The sequence below is a fragment of the Glandiceps talaboti genome, chromosome 7 (assembly GCF_964340395.1).
Source record: "Glandiceps talaboti chromosome 7, keGlaTala1.1, whole genome shotgun sequence".
Taxonomy (NCBI): Eukaryota; Metazoa; Hemichordata; class Enteropneusta; family Spengelidae; genus Glandiceps; species Glandiceps talaboti.
In genome coordinates this window covers 15,818,687-15,843,641 of record NC_135555.1, presented here as the reverse complement: position 1 = coordinate 15,843,641, position 24,955 = coordinate 15,818,687, and the positions used below count along the sequence as shown (strand labels likewise).

General features: G+C 36.4%; 1 pseudogene; it reads left to right on the top strand.

Annotated features, from left to right (window-relative positions):
* Nucleotides 1–3,109: 3,109 nt before the first annotated feature.
* Nucleotides 3,110–24,332, top strand: LOC144438210 (uncharacterized; annotated as a pseudogene).
* Nucleotides 24,333–24,955: the final 623 nt, after the last annotated feature.

Below are 24,955 nucleotides of genomic sequence, written 5' to 3'. Positions count from 1 at the left end.
ATCAATGCTATTTGAGAAGGTCAAAGGACATGCCAACTCCCTTTCGTGACTCTATATGGTCCAGATTAATTATTTTAGCCATGCACGCACGTTCATTATGTAAATTTGGAGATTTACAGCCGTAAACTAAGGAGTAGGCATTGCAGTGGGACTGAGCAGCCCTGGGACTGAGTGAGTCACGTACAGACGAGACGAGTGGACATAACAGATATGCTTAGTGTTTTGCTGGTCTACGATATAAACCTGTGTTGTGTCTACTGAGCTTATTTCCTTCTACTAAGTTGGAGTGATCCTGTGGAGATTTCATTTATGAAAGGAATATAATTGAAGATTATATAAGAAGTTTTCAAAGGTAAATATTTAATTTAGCACTGCTTGACAAAACGGATCAACCATACCATTACTTCTTTAAACATAACCCCCCTGGCAAGAGTAACACTTATCAAATTATGTGCCGAGGTACATTACACGTTGCGGCCACACATCTTTTTTGTTTGATTATGTAGTACTCATTTTATAAGCTGAACATTATTTCAGAACCCATGGGTAGTGTTACATTTGGCACTCTTACATGCAAACATATTGATGACATTTTGTTTATGATAAAGTTCTGATGAAGCTATTGATAAATTTTAAAATGAATATCGTTAGTTAAAACATGACGTTGATTAATGTGTATTGGGAACAAGTTCTGACTCTAACCTTCCGAAAATGAAGATTCATTCATTCTCTCTCCCTCTATCCCCCCTCCTCTCTCTCTCTCTCTCTCTCTCTCTCTCTCTCTCTCTCTCTCTCTCTCTCTCTCTCTCTCTCTCTCTCTCTCTCTCTCTCTCTCTCTCTCTCTCTCTCTCCAAATTTTTGTATCATTTAAAATTTGGTACACACAATTATTCATAACAAAGTGCACATCTTTATATTAAAATGAAAAGTAAGTTGACTTTAGGTGATATAACTCGTTTAAATGCCAGAGATGTCAAAGTTTAGACATGGGTAAACAACTGAGACGCCTATAAAGTTTCAATGATGACGTGTGGCTTAATTCAAGACAGTTTTGTTGGTGGACCTGAAGTTATTCTTAATCCTTCATAATGACTGCAAAATCTGGATCATTACTGTAACTTGAAGATAGATGTTTAACAGCTGTGAGGGAATAATCGTGTTTAGTTGTGCCATATTTACGAAGACTCTTCATATATTGTTAATATCTTTAAAATTAAAATAATTCGTTTAACTGAACCGTGCTGGTGTTGATCATGACCTGACAACACATGTGACGTCCTTGACAAATGACACACAAGTTGTTTCCTTTATTATTCAATTCTGTCTTGAGTAAGAAAGTTAACTTAGATTTTTATATTCTAATCTGACACAACATTAGAAGTTCAATTTTGGGTAGTTATGAGTTCATGTTTATTCATATTGAGGATACTTAATGTATTCGTTCGTCCTTTGTATTTTGATAAGGCTGACATTCATCAGCTATTCTATATCCTAAGTTGTTATTGTATTGTATGAAAATCTATGATTCCGATATACCTTGGTCAACATTATGAAAGCTTAATCCTTGTTGCGTTTTATGATCGATGTTCATTTAAAGTATTCATTTTTTTATATTATGTCCTATATTGACTGAATTGAAGGTCAGTAACTAAATTCTGGGTCATGACAAGAGGCCTCTACAAGCCATAAAGCAAGTTGAGGAAAACAGTATACATTTCTTACACAACTAGAATTCATATATTAACAGTTTTCAAGGTTATTTGAGATGGTCAAAGAATACGGCAACTACATCTCAATACTCTTATCGTGTTCATCAGTTGAATATCCATTCACATTATGCATAAGTAATCCTGTGTCTCAGCATCTCAGTACCTCACCGGGGAAAAATGAGACATTTCTCTGCTTTCCAGGTCTAGGTATCCCATGTTTTATCATTCGAAGCTGATTTTTCACATTCCAGCCAGTTTCTGCGGGTGGAGTCCTGGTCACCTGGTCAGATAGCTATAGCAACCCTTTTCTGCCATCCCCCCCCTCTCTCTCTCTCTCTCTCTCTCTCTCTCTCTCTCTCTCTCTCTCTCTCTCTCTCTCTCTCTCTCTCTCTCTCTCTCTCTCTCTCTCTCTCTCTCTCTCGCTAAGACTAGATTTCGTATTTTGAGACTAGATTTCGTAGTCAATCTATTATAGTATTTTTGTTGGGTGTTAAATATAAGATTTTCTCGTGTAGGAGTTCGTCACAATGTGATAGTGAACCTGTATTAGTTACATGATCTACATATTATATAATATCTGTTGGGTGCAGGTATCAAAAGTAATAATATTGTCTGATTAGTACTCATTACAATAAACAAGCTTTATATGAAACATGTCCTTTGTGATCATCAATATGCAAATGTATACATTAATTTATATATAATGTGGATACTTTCAGAAGATATTAAAAGCATTAAGTATGCAAATGACTCATAATAACATCATATATTACACGGAGCTGTATAGGACACATGCCCCATCATGTTATACGTAATACGAAGCATGTATTCACAAGATATTGCCTTATTAATAACAAGCATATGGCATTACATATTAAGTTAAATAATATATGAACAAGAAGGACACATGCAATACATCAATGTAAACTCCAAATCGTTTGGGATAGGAAGCAAACATTGGGCATGAGCTAATGCTTAATTTCCGAAAATCGTCACTTTTAGTACTACCTTGTGTATGACCATATGCGTGCATGCCCAATGTATGCTTGGAATCCCAGATGAATGGGTGTGTACATTGATGTATAACATATGTCCTTCTAGTTCATGTTGCATTTAACTTTTATGTATTAATTGCATATTTCATATGTTTAAAATTATATTGATTTCATGGAAGAATCTCTTTTCATTGAATTTTCTATTATAAAGCGTATAATCTTGAATTTGAACATTTCTGTATGGGTATTATTATGCAAATATGGCAATTATGGTAATTTGGGTAAGCTTCATATGCAGCTGAAGACACGCACTTTGTTAAATTCAAAGAACTTTTCATTGACCTTTCTCAGTATTTACATCTCTGCAGTTAAATGATTAAAGAGGAATGAATGAGACAAAGTGGTGACATGGTGAATACTCAACATATAAAATATCAAGAGATTTGAACTGTGAACACAACAGGCAATAATGGGAGATGTGCAAATCACTGCAACGTTCAGAATTCATACTGGTGAGAAGCCATACAAATGTGATGTATGTGGAAAGACATTCATTCAGAAAGGATACATGACGACACACACGAGAATCCATACTGGTGAAAAGCCATATAAATGTGAAGTGTGTGGAAAATCATTCACTCAGAAAGGACACATGACCTTACACAGAAGAATCCATACTGGTGAGAAGCCATACGAATGTGAAGTGTGTGGAAAGACATTCACTGACCCTAGTGCCTTAATTGGACATATGAGAATCCATACTGGTGAGAAGCCATACAAATGTGAAATATGTGGAAAGACATTAATTTGTTCTTTAACGGGACATATGAGAATCCATACAGGCAAGAAGCCATACAAATGTGAAGTGTGTGGAAAATCATTCACTCAGAAAGGACACATGACCACACACAGTAGAATCCATACTGGTGAGAAGCCATACAAATGTGAAGTGTGTGGAAAATCATTCACTAAGAAAGGATACATGACCATACACAGGAAAACACATACTGGTGAGAAGCCATACAAATGTGAAGTGTGCGGAAAGAGATTCACTTGTAATAGTACCTTAACTGCACATCTGAGAGTCCACACAGGTGAGAAGCCATACAAATGTGAAGTGTGTGGAAAATCATTCACTCAGAAAGGACAAATGACCACACACAGGAGAATCCATACTGGTGAGAAGCCATACAAATGTCAAGTGTGTGGAAAGACATTCACTGACCCTAGTGCCTTAATTGGACATATGAGAATCCATACTGGTGAGAAGCCATACAAATGTGAAGTGTGTGGAAAGATATTCATGTATCATAGAGTCTTGACTAAACATATGAGAATCCATATCGATCGATCGATCAATCAATCAATCAATCAATCACTCAATCAGTCAGTCAGTCAGTCAGTCAGTCAATCAAACAATCAATCGACCAACCAACCAACCAACCAACCAATCAATTAATTAATCAATCAATCATGTAATCAGTTAATAATACATCTAATTGTGTACCTACCTATTTACTTACCTACTCACCTACTATTATCTACCAAGTAGTACTCTCTTACCCCTCATGTACCAACCAATCAGTTCAAATCATCACTCAAACACTTGATCAATAGGTCGTGCTTGAATGAACGATATATATTTTATTCATTGGTGGACGTATTGCTGAATTGACTTTGTCAAATGATAAGTGGTTGGTTGGCTGGTTGGTTGGTCGGTTGGTTGGTTGATAGATTGGTTGACTGACTGATGGACGGACGGGCATATGGAAGGTAGATAACAATGCAATAAAATAATTTCAATAACTGTTTTCTAACTTGAATTTATCTAGTTCTCTAGTGTACAAGCGAATGAATGTATGAGTTGTTTGTGATGCATGGTGAACGCTGTGTTATCTTCTGTGCGACAGTGAGTTATGGATGAATGTGGGGAAGAAATTATGTTTGTCAAATTTTTATCACAGCCACTCTGTGCTCTCAAATCGTTTTAGGCCTACCCCGAAATGAACCCATGAATTACCGTAGCCCCCACCCGACTGCACATACTTTAATGTGTAATTAGATAGTTACCCCCCCCCCCCACTTCAGTCCTTACTGGACTATACCTATGGATGAAATCAACCTCTCTCATTAACATGTCATATAATGTTGAATCGTTATTATTTTCACAATTGTCTGATAAAAAAAAGTGATCTTGCATTTACACCTAGTGCAACTTTGACATGTTTGTAGTGCATACAATGACAAATGTCTCAGTCAATACTGTATATAGTGCATGTAAATAAACAGTACATGTACATAATTTGGAGAATGTTTGATATTACTAGTCATCAATGAATAAAGGATTGACAACATCAAAATGTATAGATTACTTCAATGTCAGAGGGTAATTTTCATGTCAGAGGGTAATTTTTGTATGAAATGAAATTGGATGGTAATTAAAACTGTCATGATCAAACAATACACTGAGTGTCATGGATGTACTGTCATTGATAGAGGTTTTTTTGCACAACTGAACCTACCATTGTTGGTATTTTTGTGTGTATTGCAGTTGTGTTAATTTGTTTGTTTGTACATAGAAGTACTGCACCAATGGTACTGTCATCCTCAGCCATTGATGGCAACCATCTGCCCTCAGTGGTACTGTCATCATCAGCTATTGATATCAACCTTCTGAGCCCAGATGCAAGGTCTTGTTACAAAACTATAAAGATACCTACCACTTGTCCGTCCTTCTACACTTGCCAAATCATGCCTCTAGCTAAATAAAATCATCCATTTTTATAAATATGTGTATCGATTGTTATTGTACGTACAATAATAAACATTGTATACATTGTTTAATGTTTTGCAGTTTATTGAGTAATGGACATAGACTTAGTATATGTTATGTTATGTTATGTTATGTTATGTTATGTTATGTTATGTTATGTTATGTTAAGTATCGATTGCACACCAGGTAAGGAAAGGGTGGGTGTTTAGAGTGACATTTTATTGCCTTGCATTTGATTTGTATATGCCCTCCTGTAAAAAGTGACTAACAGATTGACATCACCATCTGTTGGCCGTTTTATAATCACTACACATGTGATAAATGAACTGATAGACGTGGATTTAAGAATGCTTGTACGTTAAACTGAAATCGAATTTGAGCATTTATGAAAACCCTTAAATAGTTAAAGTGGCCATATGGATGAGAATTTGGTATTTATTTTGGATTTTTATTTGATAAAACAAATTCACTATGTGTTTATACTTGAAACAAATAATGCGAAATAACATATACTAAGTCTATGTCCATTACTCAATAAACTGCAAAACATTAAACAATGTATACAATGTTTATTATTGTACGTACAATAACAAACTTTTTACACTTTTTCCATCTTTTTGCAATGTATTGAGTTATGAACATGGACTTGGTATATGCTCTTTCGCATTATTTGTTCAAGTATAAACACATAGTGAATTTGTTTTATCATATAAAAATCCAAAATGAATACTAAATTCTCATCCATATGGCCACAGATTTTCACATAAGGTTTAGGCGGGAAGATTTGTTTGGAGATATTGTTTTGACGCTGTTCACCTTAAGTTCAATGTATTTTCATCAAAACTTTGGTACACAGATGTCAATCAGCTGCATGCTTCTTTTTACCATATATATACAAAAAATGAAAACAAAACAAAACATAAAAGAATGGTTGGAAGTGAATCCTATGACAGTGAATGGCATTACTCTTCACCGGCAGGTGTCTGGACCTGTACTGTAGCAGCTGGTGGCCGAAAACGGCGTGAATCTACGATCTGTAATCCGAGCGCTGAGCAAAATCAATTTTGGTATTAAAAATGTACAGGGTCAAAAGTTTTTATATATACATGTAGTAGTAATTAAATGAAAGTTGATGCCTGAGTTTTTACCAATAACTTATTTGTTACTTCCACATTTTGACCACATTATCTTCTACATTGATTGAGGGGTCAATGAACTGTACTCAGTGTCATGAAAAAAGCCCCCCCCCCCCTCCATGTGTCCGTCATGCATCAGTTAGAAAATGCTATACATTTCTCACATAACTAGAATTCAGGCTGATCGTTTATCAATGTTATTTGAGAAGGTCAAAGGACATGACAACTCCCTTTCGTGACTCTATATGGTCCAGATTAATTATTTTAGCCATCCACGCATGTTCATTATGTAAATTTGGAGATTTAATGCAATAAACTAAGGAGTAGGCATTGCAGTGGGACTGAGCAGCCCTGGGACTGAGTAATTAGGAACGTACAGACGAGACGAGTGGAATACCAGATATGCTTAGTGTTTTGCTGGTCTAGGATATAAACCTGTGTTGTGTCTACTGCGCTTATCTCCTTCTACTAAGTTGCAGTGGTCCTGTGGAGATTTCATTCATGAAAAGAATATAATCGAAGATTATATAAGAAGTTTTCAAAGGTAAAAAATTAATTTAGCACTGCTTGACAAAACGGATCAAACATACCATTACTTCTTTAAACATAAACCCCCTGGCAAGAGTAACACTTATCAAATTATGTGCCGAGTTACATTACAGTTTACCGCCACACATCTTTTTTGTTTGATTACTTAGTACTCATTTTATAAGCTGAACATTATTTCACAACCCATGGGTGTCATATTTGGCACACATACATGAAAAACATATTGATGACATTTTGTTTATGATAAAGTTCTTATGAAGCTATTGTTTATGATAAAGTTCTTATGAAGCTATTGATAAATTTTAAACTGAATACGTTAGTTAAAACATGACGTTGATTAATGTGCATTGGTAACAAGTTCTGACTCTAACCTTCCGAAAACGAAGATTCATTCCCCCCCCCCTCTCTCTCTCTCTCTCTCTCTCTCTCTCTCTCTCTCTCTCTCTCTCTCTCTCTCTCTCTCTCTCTCTCTCTCTCTCTCTCTCTCTCTCTCTCTCTCTCTCTCCAAATTTTTGTATCATTTAAAATTTGGTACACACAATTATTCATAACAAAGTGCACATCTTTATATATAAAATGAAAAGTGAGTTGACTTTTGGTGATATAACTCGTTTAAATGCCAGAGATGTCAAAGTTTAGACATGGGTAAACAACTGAGACGCCTATAAAGTTTCAATGATGACGTGTGGCTTAATTCAAGACAGTTGTGTTGGTGGATCTGAAGTTATTCTTAATCCTTCATAATGACTGCAACATCTGGATCATTACTGTAACGTGAAGATAGAAGTTTAACAGCTGTGGGGGAATAATCGTGTTTAGTTGTGTGTAATGTTTACGAAGACTCTGTTCACATATTGTTAATATCTTTAAAATTAAAAGAATTAGTTTAACTTAACCGTGCTGGCATTGATCATGACCTGACAACACTCTGACGTCATTGACGAAAGACAAACAAGTTGTTTCCTTTATTTTTCAATTCTGTCTTGAGTAAGAAATTCAACTTAGATTTTTATATTCTAATCTGACACAACTTTAGAAGTTCAATTTTGGGTAGTTATGAGTTCATGTTTATTCATATCGAGGATACTTAATGTATTCGTTCGTCCTTTGTATTTTGATAAGGCTGACATTCATCAGCTATTTTAAATCCTAAGTTGTTATTGTATTGTATGAAAATCTATGATTCCGATATACCTTAGTCAACATTATGAAAGCTTAATTCTTGTTGCGTTTTATGATCGATGTTCATTTAAAGTATTCATTTTTTTTATTGGAGTTACGAATTGTATACCAATCTGTATGAGTTGCTATTAAAGTGATCATCATGATGAGGATTGGAAAGTTATCTTGTATAATTTAATTTCTAAAACAAGTTTATTATCATGACTTCCTACTTCAAATATCAATGTGAAACAACCTATGCCAAGTCATTGTTGGTATCCCAAAACATTGCAAAAGATTGATAAACGTGTAAAATATTTGTTATTGTACATACAATAACAAACTTTTTACACATTTGTTAGCTTTTTGCAATATATTTAGTTGCAAACACAGACTTTGTCAATGTTGATTTAAAGAGGAAAACCACGACAAACTTGTTTTGTAAATTAAAAATTGAAAATAAATACCCAATCCTCATCCATATGGTCACTTCAAGGGATACTTGTGTGTCAATGAAGATTGGCCAGTCACCATATATTTTGGACATAATTGGACACCAAAAATTTACTTCACTCAGGAAATATTTGGTACTAAAATTTACTTTTCTATTTATATTTCCATTTTCTATATATTCATTTCTTAAAGTGGACGATGATGATAAGGGTGTATCTGATTACGTATTTAAGATAGTAATTTCCATCAGTCCCATAGCCCTTTCCTATTTCTGAGGCTAAAGATGAAACTGATATGCTTATTCAAATAATGAAGTTATTTAATTCCACGCGTCTAAGTTAGTGGACGACTACGAATATAACTTTATTCTTTATCAATCGAAAAATGCCATAGCTTTATTTCATAGGTTTTCTTTAATTTCAGTGTCTGTTGAATATTTAGACATTCATCTCAGAACATTTCAAATATTACTTTCCTCCCCTGAGATACTTTATACTATGGGTCAATGTTACCGATAACATATACATAATTTATATGGCCATATTATGTCCTATATTGACTGAATTGAAGGTCAATAACTAAATTCTGGGTCATGACAAGAGGCCTCTACGAGCCATAAAGCAAGTTAAGGAAAACAGTATACATTTCTTACATAACTAGAATTCATATATTAACAATTTTCAAGGTTATTTGAGATGGTCAAAGAATACGGCAACTACCTCTCAATACTCTTATCGTGTTCATCAGTTGAATATCCATTCACATTATGCTCTAGTAATCCTGTGTCTTAGCATCTCAGTACCTCACCGGGAAAAATGAGACATTTCTCTGCTTTCCAGGTCTAGGTATCCCATGTATTATCATCCGAAGCAGGTTTTTTCATATTCCAGCCAGTTTCTGAGGGGCGGAGTCTTGGTCACCTGGTCAGATAGCTAAAGCATCGCTTTTCTGCCACCCCCCCCCCTCTCCCCCTCTCCCCCTCTCCCCCCCCCTCTCTCTCTCTCTCTCTCTCTCTCTCTCTCTCTCTCTCTCTCTCTCTCTCTCTCTCTCTCTCTCTCTCTCTCTCTCTCTCTCTCTCTCTCTCTCTCTCTCTCTCTCTCTCTCTCTCGTAACATAATTGCTTGGTTTACCGCTGTTTTCACTTTTTTTTTGTGAAAACCTTTTTCTTCCTTTCGGGAAACGTTTTTTGTACAATTAATTTCTGTGAGGTTGTGTCGTTGGTTTCACGAGTTGGTAATGATAATTCAAGTTTCTTGGCTTGTGCCGTGGTTGAGAGACGCTGGCATTGACAAGTGTGTCTGTACAGTGTTTTAGAGTGCCATGCACAAAGTTTATCGAACATCTTGCAATTGGTGTGAGGGAGCGGGTGTTTCACGCTTCTGAATGCCTACTAACGCTACCACTTTAAGACTAGACTTCGTAGTCGATCTATTTTAGTATTTTTTAATTAGGTGTTAAATATCATATTTTCTCGTGTAGAAGTTCGTCACAATGTGATAGTGAACCTGTATTAGTTACATGATCTACATATTATATTATATCTGTTGGGTGCAGGTGTCAAAAGTAATAATATTGTCTAATTACCAAATGATCAGTACTCATTAAAATCCAATAAACAAGCTTTATATGCCACATATCCTTTGCGATCATCAATGTGCAAATGTATACATTAATTTATATGTAATTTGGATACTTTCAGAAGATATTGTTAAAAAGCACTAAGTATGCAAAGGACTCATAATAACATCATACTTTACACGGAGCTGTATAGGACACATGCCCCACCACGTTATACGTAATACAAAGCATGTATTCACAAGATATTGCCCGATTGATAACAAGAAATAAATATGCAAATGACTCATTCAAGTTAAATAGTACATGAACTAGAAGGACACATGCAATACATCAATGTAAACTCCAAATCATTTGGGATAGGAAGCAAACGATGGGCATGAGCTAATGCCTAATTTCCGAAAATCATCAATTATGTACATCACTTTTAGTACTACTTTTGTGTATGACCATATGCGTGCATGCCCAATGTATGCTTGGAATCCCAGATGAATGGGTGTGTACATTGATGTATAACATATGTCCTTCTTGTTCATGTTGCATTTAACTTTTATGTATTAATTGCATATTTCATATGTTTAAAATTATATTGATTTCATGGAAGAATCTCTTTTCATTGAATTTTCTAATATAAAGCTTATAATCTTGAATTTGAACATTTCTGTATGGGTATTATTATGCGAATATGGCAATTATAGGAATTTGGGTAAGCTTCATATGCAGCTGCAGACACGCACTTTGTTAAATTCAAAGAACTTTTCATTGACCTTTCTGAATATTTACATCTCTGCAGTTAAATGATTAAAGAGGAATGATTGAGACAAAGTGGTGACATGGTGAATACTCAACATATAAAATATCAAGAGATTTGAACTGTGAACACAACAGGCAATAATGGGAGATGCGCAAATCACTGCAACGTTCAGAATTCATACTGGTGAGAAGATACACACATGTGAAGTGTGTGGCAAGACATTCACTCGGAAAGGACACCTGACAAAACACACGAGAATCCATACTGGTGAAAAGCCATATAAATGTGAAGTGTGTGGAAAACCATTCACTCAGAAAGGACACGTGACCTTACACAGAAGAATCCATACTGGCAAGAAGCCATACAAATGTCAAGTGTGTGGAAAGACATTCACTGACCCCAGTGCCTTAATTAGACATATGAGAATCCATACTGGTGAGAAGCAATACAAATGTGAAATATGTGGAAAGACATTAACTTGTTCTTTAACGGGACATATGAGAATCCATACTGGCAATAAGCCATACAAATGTGAAGTGTGTGGAAAATCATTCACTATGAAAGCACACATGACAAAACACACGAGAACCCATACTGGTGAGAAGCCATACAAATGTGAAGTGTGCGGAAAGAGATACACTGGTAATGGTGCCTTAACTGCACATCTGAGAGTTCACACAGGTGAGAAGCCATACAAATGTGAAATATGTGGAAAGACATTTACTGTTAATAGTTCTTTAACGGGACATATGAGAATCCATACTGGCAAGAAGCCACACAAATGTGAAGTGTGTGGAAAATCATTCACTCAGAAAGGACAAATGACCATACACAGGAGAATCCATACTGGTGAGAAGCCATACAAATGTCAAGTGTGTGGAAAGACATTCATTGACCCTAGTGCCTTAATTGGACATATGAGAATCCATACTGGCAAGAAGCCACACAAATGTGAAGTGTGTGGAAAGATATTCACTCAGAAATGTCAATTGACCATACACACGATAACGCATACTTCTGAGAAGCCATATAAATGTGAAGTATGTGGAAAAATATTCATTTATCACAGAGTCTTGACTAAACATAAAGGAATCCATATCGATCGATCGATCGATCAATCAATCAATCAATCAATCAATCAATCAATCAATCAATCAATCAATCAACCAACCAATTAATTAATTAATCAATCAATCATGCAATCAGTTAATAACAAATCTAGTTATGTACCTACCTATTTACTTACCTACTCACCTACTATTTCCTACATTATTTACCCAGTAGTACTCTCTTACCCCTCATGTACCAACCAATCAGTTCAAATCATCACTCCAACACTTGATCAATAGGTCGTGCTTGAATGAACGAATGTATATTTTATTCATTGGTGGACGTATTGCTGAATTGACTTTGTCAAATGATAAGTGGTTGGTTGGTTGGTTGGTTGATTGGTTGGTTGGGGTCTCCCCCTAGAAGCCCTGGAGGATTTTACTCCTCAAGGTAATTTTAGGCTATTCACAGACACTTGCAGACAATACTGTGCAACCTTTACAAAACAACTCTAACAATTGTAAAAAGCAACTACGTAGGGTTGAAATATTTTTGAAATAAAGTTTCATAGCATCTTGACAGTAAGAGGTTTTTGAAGTTTTTAACCAATTGTGGTGAATCTTATTGTTGGTTTAACAAATGAGTGGCCTCTGGGGTGATGGAGTCCAAGGAGTTTCCCCCTGGCAGATCATATATTCATAGTATATTCATCCCTTCTGAAAAATTAATACTGACTAGCTATAGAACAATTTAGCTTAAGTACTTTTATAAACTATCTAATAGTATGAAGATTACCATTACAAAACCTTCAAGTTCACTTTTGCCCCAAAGTGCAAGTGAAGTGAAGCACTGATTGTGAAACAGCCAAACATTGACATGGCATGTTCTGTAACTAGTATGGTAGCTAGGTAATACATGTATATATATATGTATAATTTTATGTTTGAACCCTAACATGAAGTAATATTTAAAACATTTATGACAGAAACAGAGACAAGAACAAATATATATATGTACCACAGGCCAACAAAACTGACTGGTCCCAGACATGTGTTTGAAAATATTTGTCATGATTTGACAAGTGTCCTGGTTGGAGAGGGACGAGCAGGTTGAACAGTACACTCGAACTTGTGCATCATTTCCCTGCCAGGACATTTTTTCTAGCAACAGTGGTCAATCATTTTTTTCCATCACCCTCTCATATCCGGATTTTTTTTAAGGCACTCCATTTGGCATCTTCCCCCCCCCCTCAATCTTCCAAGCCCCCCCCCCCCATATCAAATGGTACACCCCTAACAGTCCAAATCAACGTGAGCGTCCATGCACAGCATGCGGAGAGATTTCTTTACCAATAGATAACATATACGTATACCAAATAAGTGGGAGCACCCAGGGGGTAAATGAAGTGAATGTCTTTACAAATTACACGGTTAATGTCTTCTCCTGCGGTTTGAATGTTCCAAACAGTCTCGAGGTAGGTAGGGAGGGAGAGAGAGAGAGAGAGAGAGAGAGAGAGAGAGAGAGAGAGAGAGAGAGAGAGAGAGAGAGAGAGAGAGAGAGAGAGAGAGAGGCCCCCTTACGACCCATTTGAATTTTCATGCTTCTCCCCTTTTGAACCCTCTATTTTTTCATGTTCCCCCAATTTCTCCCCAGCCCCACCCCCTCCGTCAATTCTGATCCCAGCCTAACTTCATTTACAGTTTTCTCACCGAGAGGGAAACGTCAGTTTCAGATTTCTCGTCAGGCATCTGCCTTTCTTTTATTACATGTAAAAACTACATTCTGCCTGTGATAGATCAACAGATGTGACACCTGATATGATTCGTCTTCTCCGTACTCCGTTAGGACTCTCTTTGTACATAGTGACGGTCATGATAGGACCACACATGATTGTTTTGAGTATGCCAAAAGAAAATAAACATTTTCAAACGTTTTTTTAGCACAACTGAACTGAGGTTCAGTACTGCTATAGAGATCGCCCGGCGTCTGTCTGTCTGTGTGTGTGTGTGTGTGTGTGTGTGTGTGTGTGTGTGTGTGTGTGTGTGTGTGTGTGTATGTGTGTGTAAACAACTTAAAGTCAAAAACCGCTGAACCGATTGCCATGATATTTGGTGGGTCCATTACATTGGGTGTCTAGTTGGGAAATTGTTCAAATCAAAATGATCGCATCACAGGTGTGTGATTTGGGTAAAAAAAATGTGATTTTTGGTCAAAAAACTTAAACTCAGAAACTACTGGGCAGATTGGTGCGAAATTTGGTGGGAACATTCTTAAGGGGGTGTAAAGTAAGATTTGTTCATGACATAATGATTCCCTCAGTGATATGCAAATTAGGGCTAAAAATGTGTCTTTTTGGTTAAAAATCTATAATTCCAAAACTACTGAGCAGATTGGGCTGAAATTTAATGGGAATGTATCTAGGGATGTATGGATGAAGAAATATTAAGCATACAATGATTCCATGAGTGATATGCAAATTAGGTGTAAGAATGTTCATTTTTGGTCAAAAACTTATATCCCAAAAAGTGCTTGGTCAATGAGTCTGAAACTTGGCGAGCTGTTTCTGAAACTGTTATTCTGCAGATTTTCTTCAAAACATTTTGACAAAATTGGCCCTAGCGACCATGACCACGCCCTTTAGCAACAACCAAATGGCAGTATTTTTGGTCAAATAACAACATCATCTGGTAGGCAAGTGAGTAAACATTCAAAAAATGTATGCAAATACCCTAGGAACCATGACTACGCCCATAGCAACAGCCAAACGGTGGTGTATTTCACAAAGATAACAACAGGTTTAATAGACAATTGGATACACATTCAAAAATGTTTGTAAATTTGCCTAGCAACAATACCATGCCCATAACAACAGCCAAATAATCATGTATATTGCAAAGATAACAACAGGAATAGAAAGACAAATGAATAAACATTCAAAAAATGTATGTAAATTTGCCTAGCAACAAGACCATGCCCAAAGCAACAGCCAAATGATCATATTGCAAAGACAATATCAGGAATTCATACACAAGGGATCAAAAACATATACAAATGTATGCAAATGTATCTAACAACATGACCACGCCCATAGAAAACAGCCAAATGATAGCATTTATTGTAAAGATAGCAACATGGTTTGATAGGCAACTGGATAGTTATTCAGCAAATGAACACCTATTGTTAGCATGGACTAGCATATGGATAAATATTTTTTTTTAAATGTACAGTTGGGCTACAACGCCATTGGCGGTATTTTTATTTATTTGTAAGTGAACATTGATTTACACAAACAAATACATTACCAACTTTTTAAATCATTGCTTTATTACATAGCATGTAGGGAGCAGTTATTTTTAAAAAGCAAAAATATGTAAACAAAAAAGTAGAGGTAAACATCCATCAAAAAAATGTAAGCACAGAGCCCCTATTGTTACTGTTCAAACATTGCATTTTGTTCATACAATTTGGATTTTTCTTCATTCTCATATGTGATCTCTATCATCCTGAAAGAATTGAATTGAATTGAATTATATCACCATTCAATAGCATATTGGCAGTAGCTGCTAACTACTACAGAAAAGGCAGACTTGAGTATAAACTGAATCTATTATATGCTATAATCACATTTATTAATCAACTATATTCCGTGTCCTGTTATATTGCCAATGACGATCAGACTATGAAAATGTTAAGTTTACTAAATCTTTTCTGTATTCATGAGGCTTACAGAAAAGGACAAATACAATACGTCATAATATCTCTCAGCGATTCGACATTGCTCTTGTTGAACATGGTGTATCTGTGGATACCATGACTTGACTATAGACTTGATTAAGTAAAAAAATGGGTTATCATGCATAAAAGTTGTGTATATGACCCACTCTAGTTTCTTTCGATAGTAGAAAATGGGTTCGTAAATTAGTGGCACACTCAATACATATCTCCTGACAAAACTACCACCTCGAATTATAGATAAATGAAATGTAAAGTAGGTAAGTAAGTAAGTGAGTGAGTGAGTGAGTGAGTGAGTGAGTGAGTGAGTGAGTGAGTAAGTGAGTAAGTAAGTAAGTAAGTAAGTAAGTAATTGATTATTTAATAGATGGATTAGTTAATCATTCGATTCATTCTTTCAGCCCTCCATTCATTCGTTCATTCGTTCATTTTTGAGAGAGAGAGACCCCCTTACAGACCATCAAACTTTTCATGTCCCTACCTTTGAACCCTCAATTTTTCCATGGTACTCCAATTTCTCCCCAGCCCCACTGCCCCCCCCCCCTCCTCTGTACATTCTGATCCCGCCCTAACTTCAGTTACAGTTTTTTTCACTAAGGAAATCGTCAGTGTCAGATTTCTCATCAGTCATCTGCTTTTCTTTTATTAAAGACTACGTTCTGCCAGTGATAGATCAACAGATGTGACACCTGATATGCTTCGTCTTCTTCGTGCTCCTTTTGCACTCTCTAACATGAGTATATATAGACTGTAAGATACGTCGTGACGTTTCGCCCTCACCGGCCTCCTCTCACGCTATAGGGATCGCCCGGCGTCTGTCTGTGTGTGTGTGTGTGTGTGTGTGTGTGTGTGTGTGTGTGTGTGTGTGTGTGTGTGTGTGTGTGTGTGTGTGTTAGGGGTTGGCCGATGGTTGAGGGTGCACCGTCACGGCGTACCTTACAGACTAGAGTATATAGTGATATATATAATGATAGGCCCACACATGATTGTTTTGAGTAAAATAAATATGGATAAATATTTTTAAAAACTGTACAGTTGTGCTACAACTCCATTGGCAGTATTTTTTATGCTTCATCTAAAGAGGAAGACATCAGATACAAACCAAACGGCTTGTCTCCAGATGAGGAAATAAGAAAATTAAATACCATGTCATTGTCAGTTTCATCGTTTCATGTTCACTCTAATGGCAACATTACTTTAACATTTGGTCTATCCTTGAACAAGGTCATTTTCATTGAAATACATGAGGATTACAACCACGTTGTTGTTTTCCTGAAACCGGCCCAGTCTGTAATTTAAATTTTAGTCTAATTGAAAATACTGGTAGAATTAATAGACTGTCTGTTTTGCCAAGTTGTAGTAGACAAGGAATCTTGTTGGTTATCAGTTGGAAAGTAAACTTTTAACCTCATAAACTCATTGAGTGTGGTAATTTTAGTGTCATTTTATCCTCCTCTCTAGTCGAGGGTAACTGACACCAAAATGACCACACAGGGTCTCCAGGGTCTCAATGTGTTTTAATGGGTTGATTGTTTAAATTCCAACTGATACCCAAAAGGATTACTTGTCTGCTACAGCATAGCAAAAAAGGAGAATCACTTAATTTCGAAATGTGGAATTCAGAGTGAACAAGTCATGTACATTGTATACAAAACGTTTCATTTCAATCGTTATGCAAATGACTCACACAGACTAACTAAATACTACAACAAACTTCCATAGGACATTCTCTTTAATGGCTGTCCTTGTATGTACAAAATGATATGACATTTGAAGCTAGCATTTTGAGGATTTAGCCTAATTACAAAAAGTAATTAAATGTATATGACTTCAAAGTTAAAACAACAACAATCGTTGTAATTGTTGTTTCTTATCAACGACGTATGTAATAAGTTATATAAAACTTCATGCTTGTGTTGTTTTTTCAAGATATTGTTACCTATAACCTATTCTTAATATCAGTAAATTCCATATTTTCACAAGTTAAGTCTGAGGTTTATTGGCGGGGTCAATGAACTATACCCAGTGTCATGAAGCGGTCCCATCTGTTTTGCATTCTATACTCTTCTCATAAACTAGAATTCATACTGATCATTTATCGATGGTCAAAGGGCATGGAAGTCCTTTCCGTTGGTGACTGCACATATGGTTCAGATTAATTGTTTTAGCCATTCACGTTCGTTCTGTAAATTTGGACATATATCGGTCAAAACAAAGGGGTACGCATTGGTACGGAGCTACTCGGAACGCAAATGTACAGGCGAGACAAGTGATCGGAGTGATTGGAGCAGTAGATGCTTTATTCTTCTGCCAGCGCTGCTCTAGGATATAAACCTGCGTGGTGTCTAGTAAGCCTATTTTCTTAAGTGGAAGTGATCCCGTGGAAAAGTGAATATATTAAGGAATCGCTTATGCAAGAAGTAATCAAAAGGTAAAGTTTTAATGACATCTTTTAACATTTGCTGGACAAAACACATGAAAACATACCACACTCCTGACAAGAGTAACACTGAACAATTACGATCGTTAAATTTCCATTCCATGACTAGAGCAGACTACCCGATTAACGATAAGTGGGCAGATATATATGCTGAGTTAAATCACATATGTGAGAACGACATGTTTTTCTTGTAAAAACTTATTCATTTTGACTGCAGTTTGAGTGGGTGCTTCATTTGCCGATCGTACATGCAGAAACATTGTTGATATGTTGTTATCTTACATTTCTGTTAAGCCGAGTGTTGTTAGATGAAACAGGTAAAGATTGATGCTGGTACAAAGTTAGTTGCTTTTTATCTTCTGTAAGGAAAGGTTATTCTGTCTGTCTGTCTGTCTGTCTGTCTGACTGCCTGTCTGTCTGTCCGTCTGTCTGTCGGTCGTTCTGTCTGTCTGTCGGTCTGTTTGTATGTCCGTCTGTCTCTGTCCGTTTGTCTCTGTCCGTTTGTTTGTATGTTTGCATATCTGTCTCTGTCTGTCTGTCTGTCTGTCTGTGACCACGATATCTAAAAAAGTTGTGTACACACTGTCTAAAAGACAGTTGCATAAATTCTAATCAAACTTGCTACACATCATCACTATGTTAATTGTCTTTAGCCACTCAGAAACAAACAGCAGGCAGCGACGGGGCTCGAACCTGCAACCTGTAGATTCCAAGCCGGTCACGCTAACCATTCACCCATCATGACTCCACATTTACAGACTCCTCTATTACTGTTAAAGATTAATACATAGTTATTGATTTTTCGTATGTATGCTTTATTTTAAGAATAGAAGCTTTACATTTCATATTATTCAGTAGCGTGCTCTGTATACTATTTAGATGCGATTTTTAATTGTAATAAGTCATTTGCATAATTAACTATTTTTAACGAGTTAACAACGTCTTTGTTATGCAGGAAAACCTTTATTTTTTTCGATATGTGTGAAAGTCAAGTTGTCTGTTATGTTTTCGTAGATTTGCCTTATCTTAAGTTATGCTGAGTGTATAGCCCTGTCCCCATATGAATCGATTTCAGATCGAATCAAATTGAATCGAATCGATCCGATAAACCGGTTTAAATTCAGTTTATGTCCCGACACGAAATGTTAGAAATGGATTTGAATCGATTTAGTTTGATGTACTGTCCCGACACATTAAATTTGATCCTGTTTTAATACTTGATTCGATGACGTAGCCACAGTGCATTACTATGACGACACGCAATCAACATGAAGGATTTCGCGGGAAATAACGTTGTGGAGTTGTTGTCAAAGTTATCCGTCAAAGCGAGGGCTGTCAGAACTCAACAGTTTTTTGACTTGACGAAGGAACATTTGGATGTTGACTGCTATATGAAGCAATACCACGATCGATTTGGACCAAGCGACGTAATATTGGTCCTAATTTTAAATAAATATGATTGAAGTTTAGGATGATCGAGAATAGCTGACAGGTGTATACGGACTTTGATCGATACTTGTACACCTTTGCCACCTCTTACTGCCCATAAGAAACGTAATTCATTTGTTTTAGTTCGTAATAGGAAATGGGAACATGAACGATTTTCCTATCGCAATGCTTACTATTTCGTGCACCCATTTACATCGTCATCGTTATGCAAACTAACTAGCAAAATTCATTCAAAGTTTAAAACATTGTATTATCTCTGCAAAACATTATTTCAACAGGAAATTGAATTTACCAGTCCTCGTGCTTTTTATAGAATCTTCACGCTGTTTCTGTGGTTTTATTCGCCCGTTTCCGCACATGGACACTCAAAACAGTTTCAAAACAGGCACTGCATAACAACAGCGATGAGCATTGACCTTGACGGCTTTCACGTATTTCAATAATATCACGTGAAAAAATGTACAAACTCTCCAAAATAACTAAAACCACTGCCGAATAATTATTTTTGACGATCGGTACTTTTATTTTCACCTCAATAAACGGATCTAATTATGCTGAACCAGGCTGTCTCCGAGACTTCAGAGTTGACCTCAAATGCGTGACATCGCATATCGGTAATTTCCGGATTGTCGTTCGTGTAAGTTTTACGATGTCGCGTGTCGGGCCTATTCGTTAACAAGAGTCACATGACATATCGTAAACGGCGTTGTTTATCTCTATGTTGTTCGATGTGTCCCAAGAGCGAACCCGTCTTGACTTTGGATTCAAATGATCCTTAAAAGTGTATCGGATGTTTAAAACCCGAGAAATTATTGGGACAGGTAAGTAATTTTAGCAATATAACAAGTAGAAAGTCGTGCCCGGGCCGTGGGGTTAACCTTAATCGATGCCAGTTCGTCAAATACTACACGATCGCGATCGTGACAACTACCGCCAAATGGGAAAGAAGTGTCTATCAATTTGAGAAATTTTGCGATTGGCAAAAAGACTTCTTTTTAGGTGTTTTATAGCAATCAAGTGGTTGTTTTTGTCACTCATTTATTGCTGAACATTCCATGCTCAAGCGATGCCATCTTGTGCTGAATAAATACTTCACGTACTCCAGTTGCTTGTGTTCCAAAGTGATGGTGTCGGCGTACAAAGCGTGTATTAAACTTGCAAAATTTAACCTGGAGGTCAAGATTCAAGTGCGCAGCTGTGGGTATTAAATGGACATTGAACCGATTCAAATTAAATCGGTTCTAAGTCGGTTTTTCCTGTCCTAACTACGACAAGTTAAACCTGAACCGATTTACTTTGAACCGAATCGAAACCACCCCCTGAGGTAGTTTCGAACCGGTTCAACTAAATCGGTTTACAACCGATTTAAGGGCATATGGGGACAGGAGAACTGAATTCGATCCGAATCGAAACAGGAACAGAATTTGTGTCGTGACAGTTATATTTCTTGTGTAGTATTATCGAATGTCGTATGTACTGAATTGCAAGGGATGTCTGCCAACCTACTTATTGTGATCAAGTTACTTATCCGAGTAATGTTAATGTTCGTACTAAACCAGTAAAGGTCGTTAACAGGCCAGCTATGTCAAAGTTTAGACATGGGTAAACAACTGAGACGCCTATAACGTTTCAATGATGACGTGTGGCTTAATTCAAGACAGTTGTGTTGGTGGATCTGAAGTTATTCTTAATCCTTCATAATGACTGCAACATCTGGCTCATTACTGTAACTTGAAGATAAACGTTGAATAGCAGACTTAAGAGAATAACAGTGCTTATTTGTGTGCTAAAGTTGAAAATAGTTTGATCATATATTATTAAAATGAGATTAGAATTAGTTTAATTGAACTATGTTGGCATTGACCTGACAACACCTGTGACGTCATTGACATATAGCACACAAGTTGCTTTTTCACATTTCAATTATATGATTGTCTGGTATGCCCATACTGTGATCACACAACTTTCAAACTTGAGTATTTATGAGTTCATGTTTATTCATATTGAGGATACTTAACATCGGCAAAGCATACCTCAATTGTATTTTGATAAGGATGACATTCATTCTGAATTGGTATTTTGTATTGTACGAAAATCTATGATTCCGATATACCTTGGTCAACATCATCGAGATTAGTTCTTTTGGCATTTTATCATGTTAAATTTTTAAAGTGCTGATCGAAGTTACAAAATGTCTACTAGTCTGTATGAGTTCATAGTAACGGATACTTGTGCATGTCATCAAATTTAAGCAAATGATGAATCTTAACAGGGTAGTGGATAGGCTAATGCTACATCACCTTTTGTGCTATATTTGTGTATGACTATAAGTGTACCAAAATAGATTTTTCATACATTTTGTATGTTAAAAATTATATTTATCTCATGGAAAAAAACGCTTTTTAGTATAGGTCATAACTTTAACATTAAACATACTAATACATGTATTGGCATACAAATTACTCATTGACAATATTTGGATAGCGTCATATGCATCTGCAGCTGAAGACACACACTTCGTAAAATTCGCTAGACACAAATAAAATAAAATTAAATGTGTGTTTCCGACAACATTACGTACTGTAGTTCAAGCTGCCGATCAGAAGCATTTTTTAAACATTTACAATTCTTCATCTTTCGTTCTTTCATGCACCCCTGTTTCTTTCCCCCAGTGATGCCTGTACATATTCATGTTATCGCCTTAACATTTCAGTATACTTTCATCTTTGCAGTTAAATGATTGAAGATAAATGGACGTGGAGAGCGGACGACATGGTGTATATTCAATATATAGATATCACGATATTTGAACTGTGAACACACCAAATAATACTATGGCAGATGTGCAAATCACTGCAGCGTTTAGAATTCATACTGGTGAGAAGATACACACATGTGGAGTATGTGGCAAGACATTCACTCAGAAAGGAGACATGACCATACACATGAGAGTCCATACTGGTGAGAAGCCGTACAGATGTGAACTGTGTGGCAAGAAATTCTCTAAGAAAGGACACATGGTCGTACACATGAGAATCCACAGTGGTGAGAAGCCGTACAAATGTAAAGTGTGTGGAAAGACATGTGCTCAGAAGGGAGACATGACTGGGCATATGAGAATCCATACTGGTGAGAAACCACACACATGTAAAGTGTGTGGAAAGACATTTACTCGGAAAGGAGACATGACCGGGCATATGAGAATCCATACTGGTGAGAAGCCATACAAATGTGAAATATGTGGAAAAACATTCACTCAGAATGGGCACATGAAGAGACACACGAGAATTCATAGTGGTGAGAAGCTGTACAAATGTGAAATATGTGGCATGACATTCATTCATAAAGAATCAGTGACCATACACACGAGAAGCCATACTGGTGAGAAGCCATACAAATGTGAAGTGTGTGGAAAATCATTCAGTTGTAATAGTACTTTGACTGGGCATATGAGAATCCATACTGGTGAGAAGCCATACAAATGTGAAATATGTAGCAAGGCGTTTACTTGGAAAATAGACATAACCACACATATGAGAACCCATACTGGTAAGAAGCCATATAAATGTGAAGTGTGTGGAAAGAGATTCATTTGTAATAGTGCCTTGACTGGACATGTGAGAATCCATACTGGTGAGAAGCCATACAAATGTGAAATATGTGGGAAGGCATTCGCTCAGAGCGGGGACATGACAATACACACGAGAATCCATACTGGTAATAAGCCATACAAATGTGAAATATGTGGAACGACATTTACTTGTAATAGCGCCCTGACTGTACATGTGCAAATCCATACCAGTGAGAAGCCACATAAATGTGAAATATGTGGAAAGGCATTCAATCGCAAAGGACTCATGACAAAACACAAGAGAATCCATACCGGTGAGAAGCCGTACAAATGTGAAATATGTGGAAAGACATTTACTTGTAGTAGTTTTTTAACTGAACATATCAGAATCCATACTGGTGAGAAGCCATACATATGTGAAGTGTGTGGCAAGACATTCACTCAGAAAGGACAAATGATCATACACACGAGAATCCATAGTAGTGAGAAGCCATGCAAATGAGAAGTGTGTGGCAAGATATTCACATATAAATTCATCTTGACTAGACATATGAGAATCCATACTGGTGAGAAGTAGTTCAAATGTGAATCGTGTGGAAAGAGATTCACTTGTACATGTGGATTAGTACCTTGACTGGACATAAGCAGAGAGTTCATACTGGTGAGAAGCAATGCAATGAGGAGAATGTGGAAAAACATTTCTTCGGAAAGATGAAACGAACATACACATGAGCATGCTTGCTTGTGAGAATCCATACATATATGTGAAGTGTGGAAAGACCTCCTCTCGGAATGGAGACATGACTGTACATATGAGACGCCATACTGTTGAGAAACCGATATGAAGATGTGGAAAGACGTCCGCTCAAAAAGAAAACATTATAATATATTTGAGAATGCATGCATGTGACAAATGAGAAACCATATTTATGTTTGAGGTATTGGTTTGTTGAGAACATTTACTCACAGACGACACAAAAATAATATACCGGAATCAATGTCGCAAACCAGAACTTGAGCTGTTATTGGGAAAGTAGATATACATTCAAATAATGATCTAATATATGCCTAGAAGTTAAGACAACCCACAGTTATAGCCAAATACCAATCTTAAAGCTCTTTGCTAAGTCAGCTAAAATGACTTAAGCAATATATACATATGACTGGAAAGACTTTAATACATGGTATAAAACATACTTCAATACTGATGTAGAACTCATCTACAAGAACATCATCTTGGGATTCGGGTCAGACCCATTGTTAAATCTGTGTCTTACTTTAGTTAACAAGCGACCTATCGGTCAGAATAGCTCCGCTGTTTGTTTTTTTAATTTAATTTTTTATTTTGGTGACATGTAGAAGTGGTTCAGGTCTTCAGCTCTTCACTATGCAGTTTTGTTTTAGCGATGCAATAAAGTGGTTAGTGGTTTCATATGATGTCTCACTATAAAACACATTTTACACAGAAGTTGGTAATGTATTGTACTTTTATACCATAGTCACCATTTTATGACAAAAATCTACTGTTATGAAAAATTGCACAAAATCTCAGAAAAAAATGACTGGGAAATGCACACAAGAAAAAGAAAAAAAGAGGATTTTGAGGTT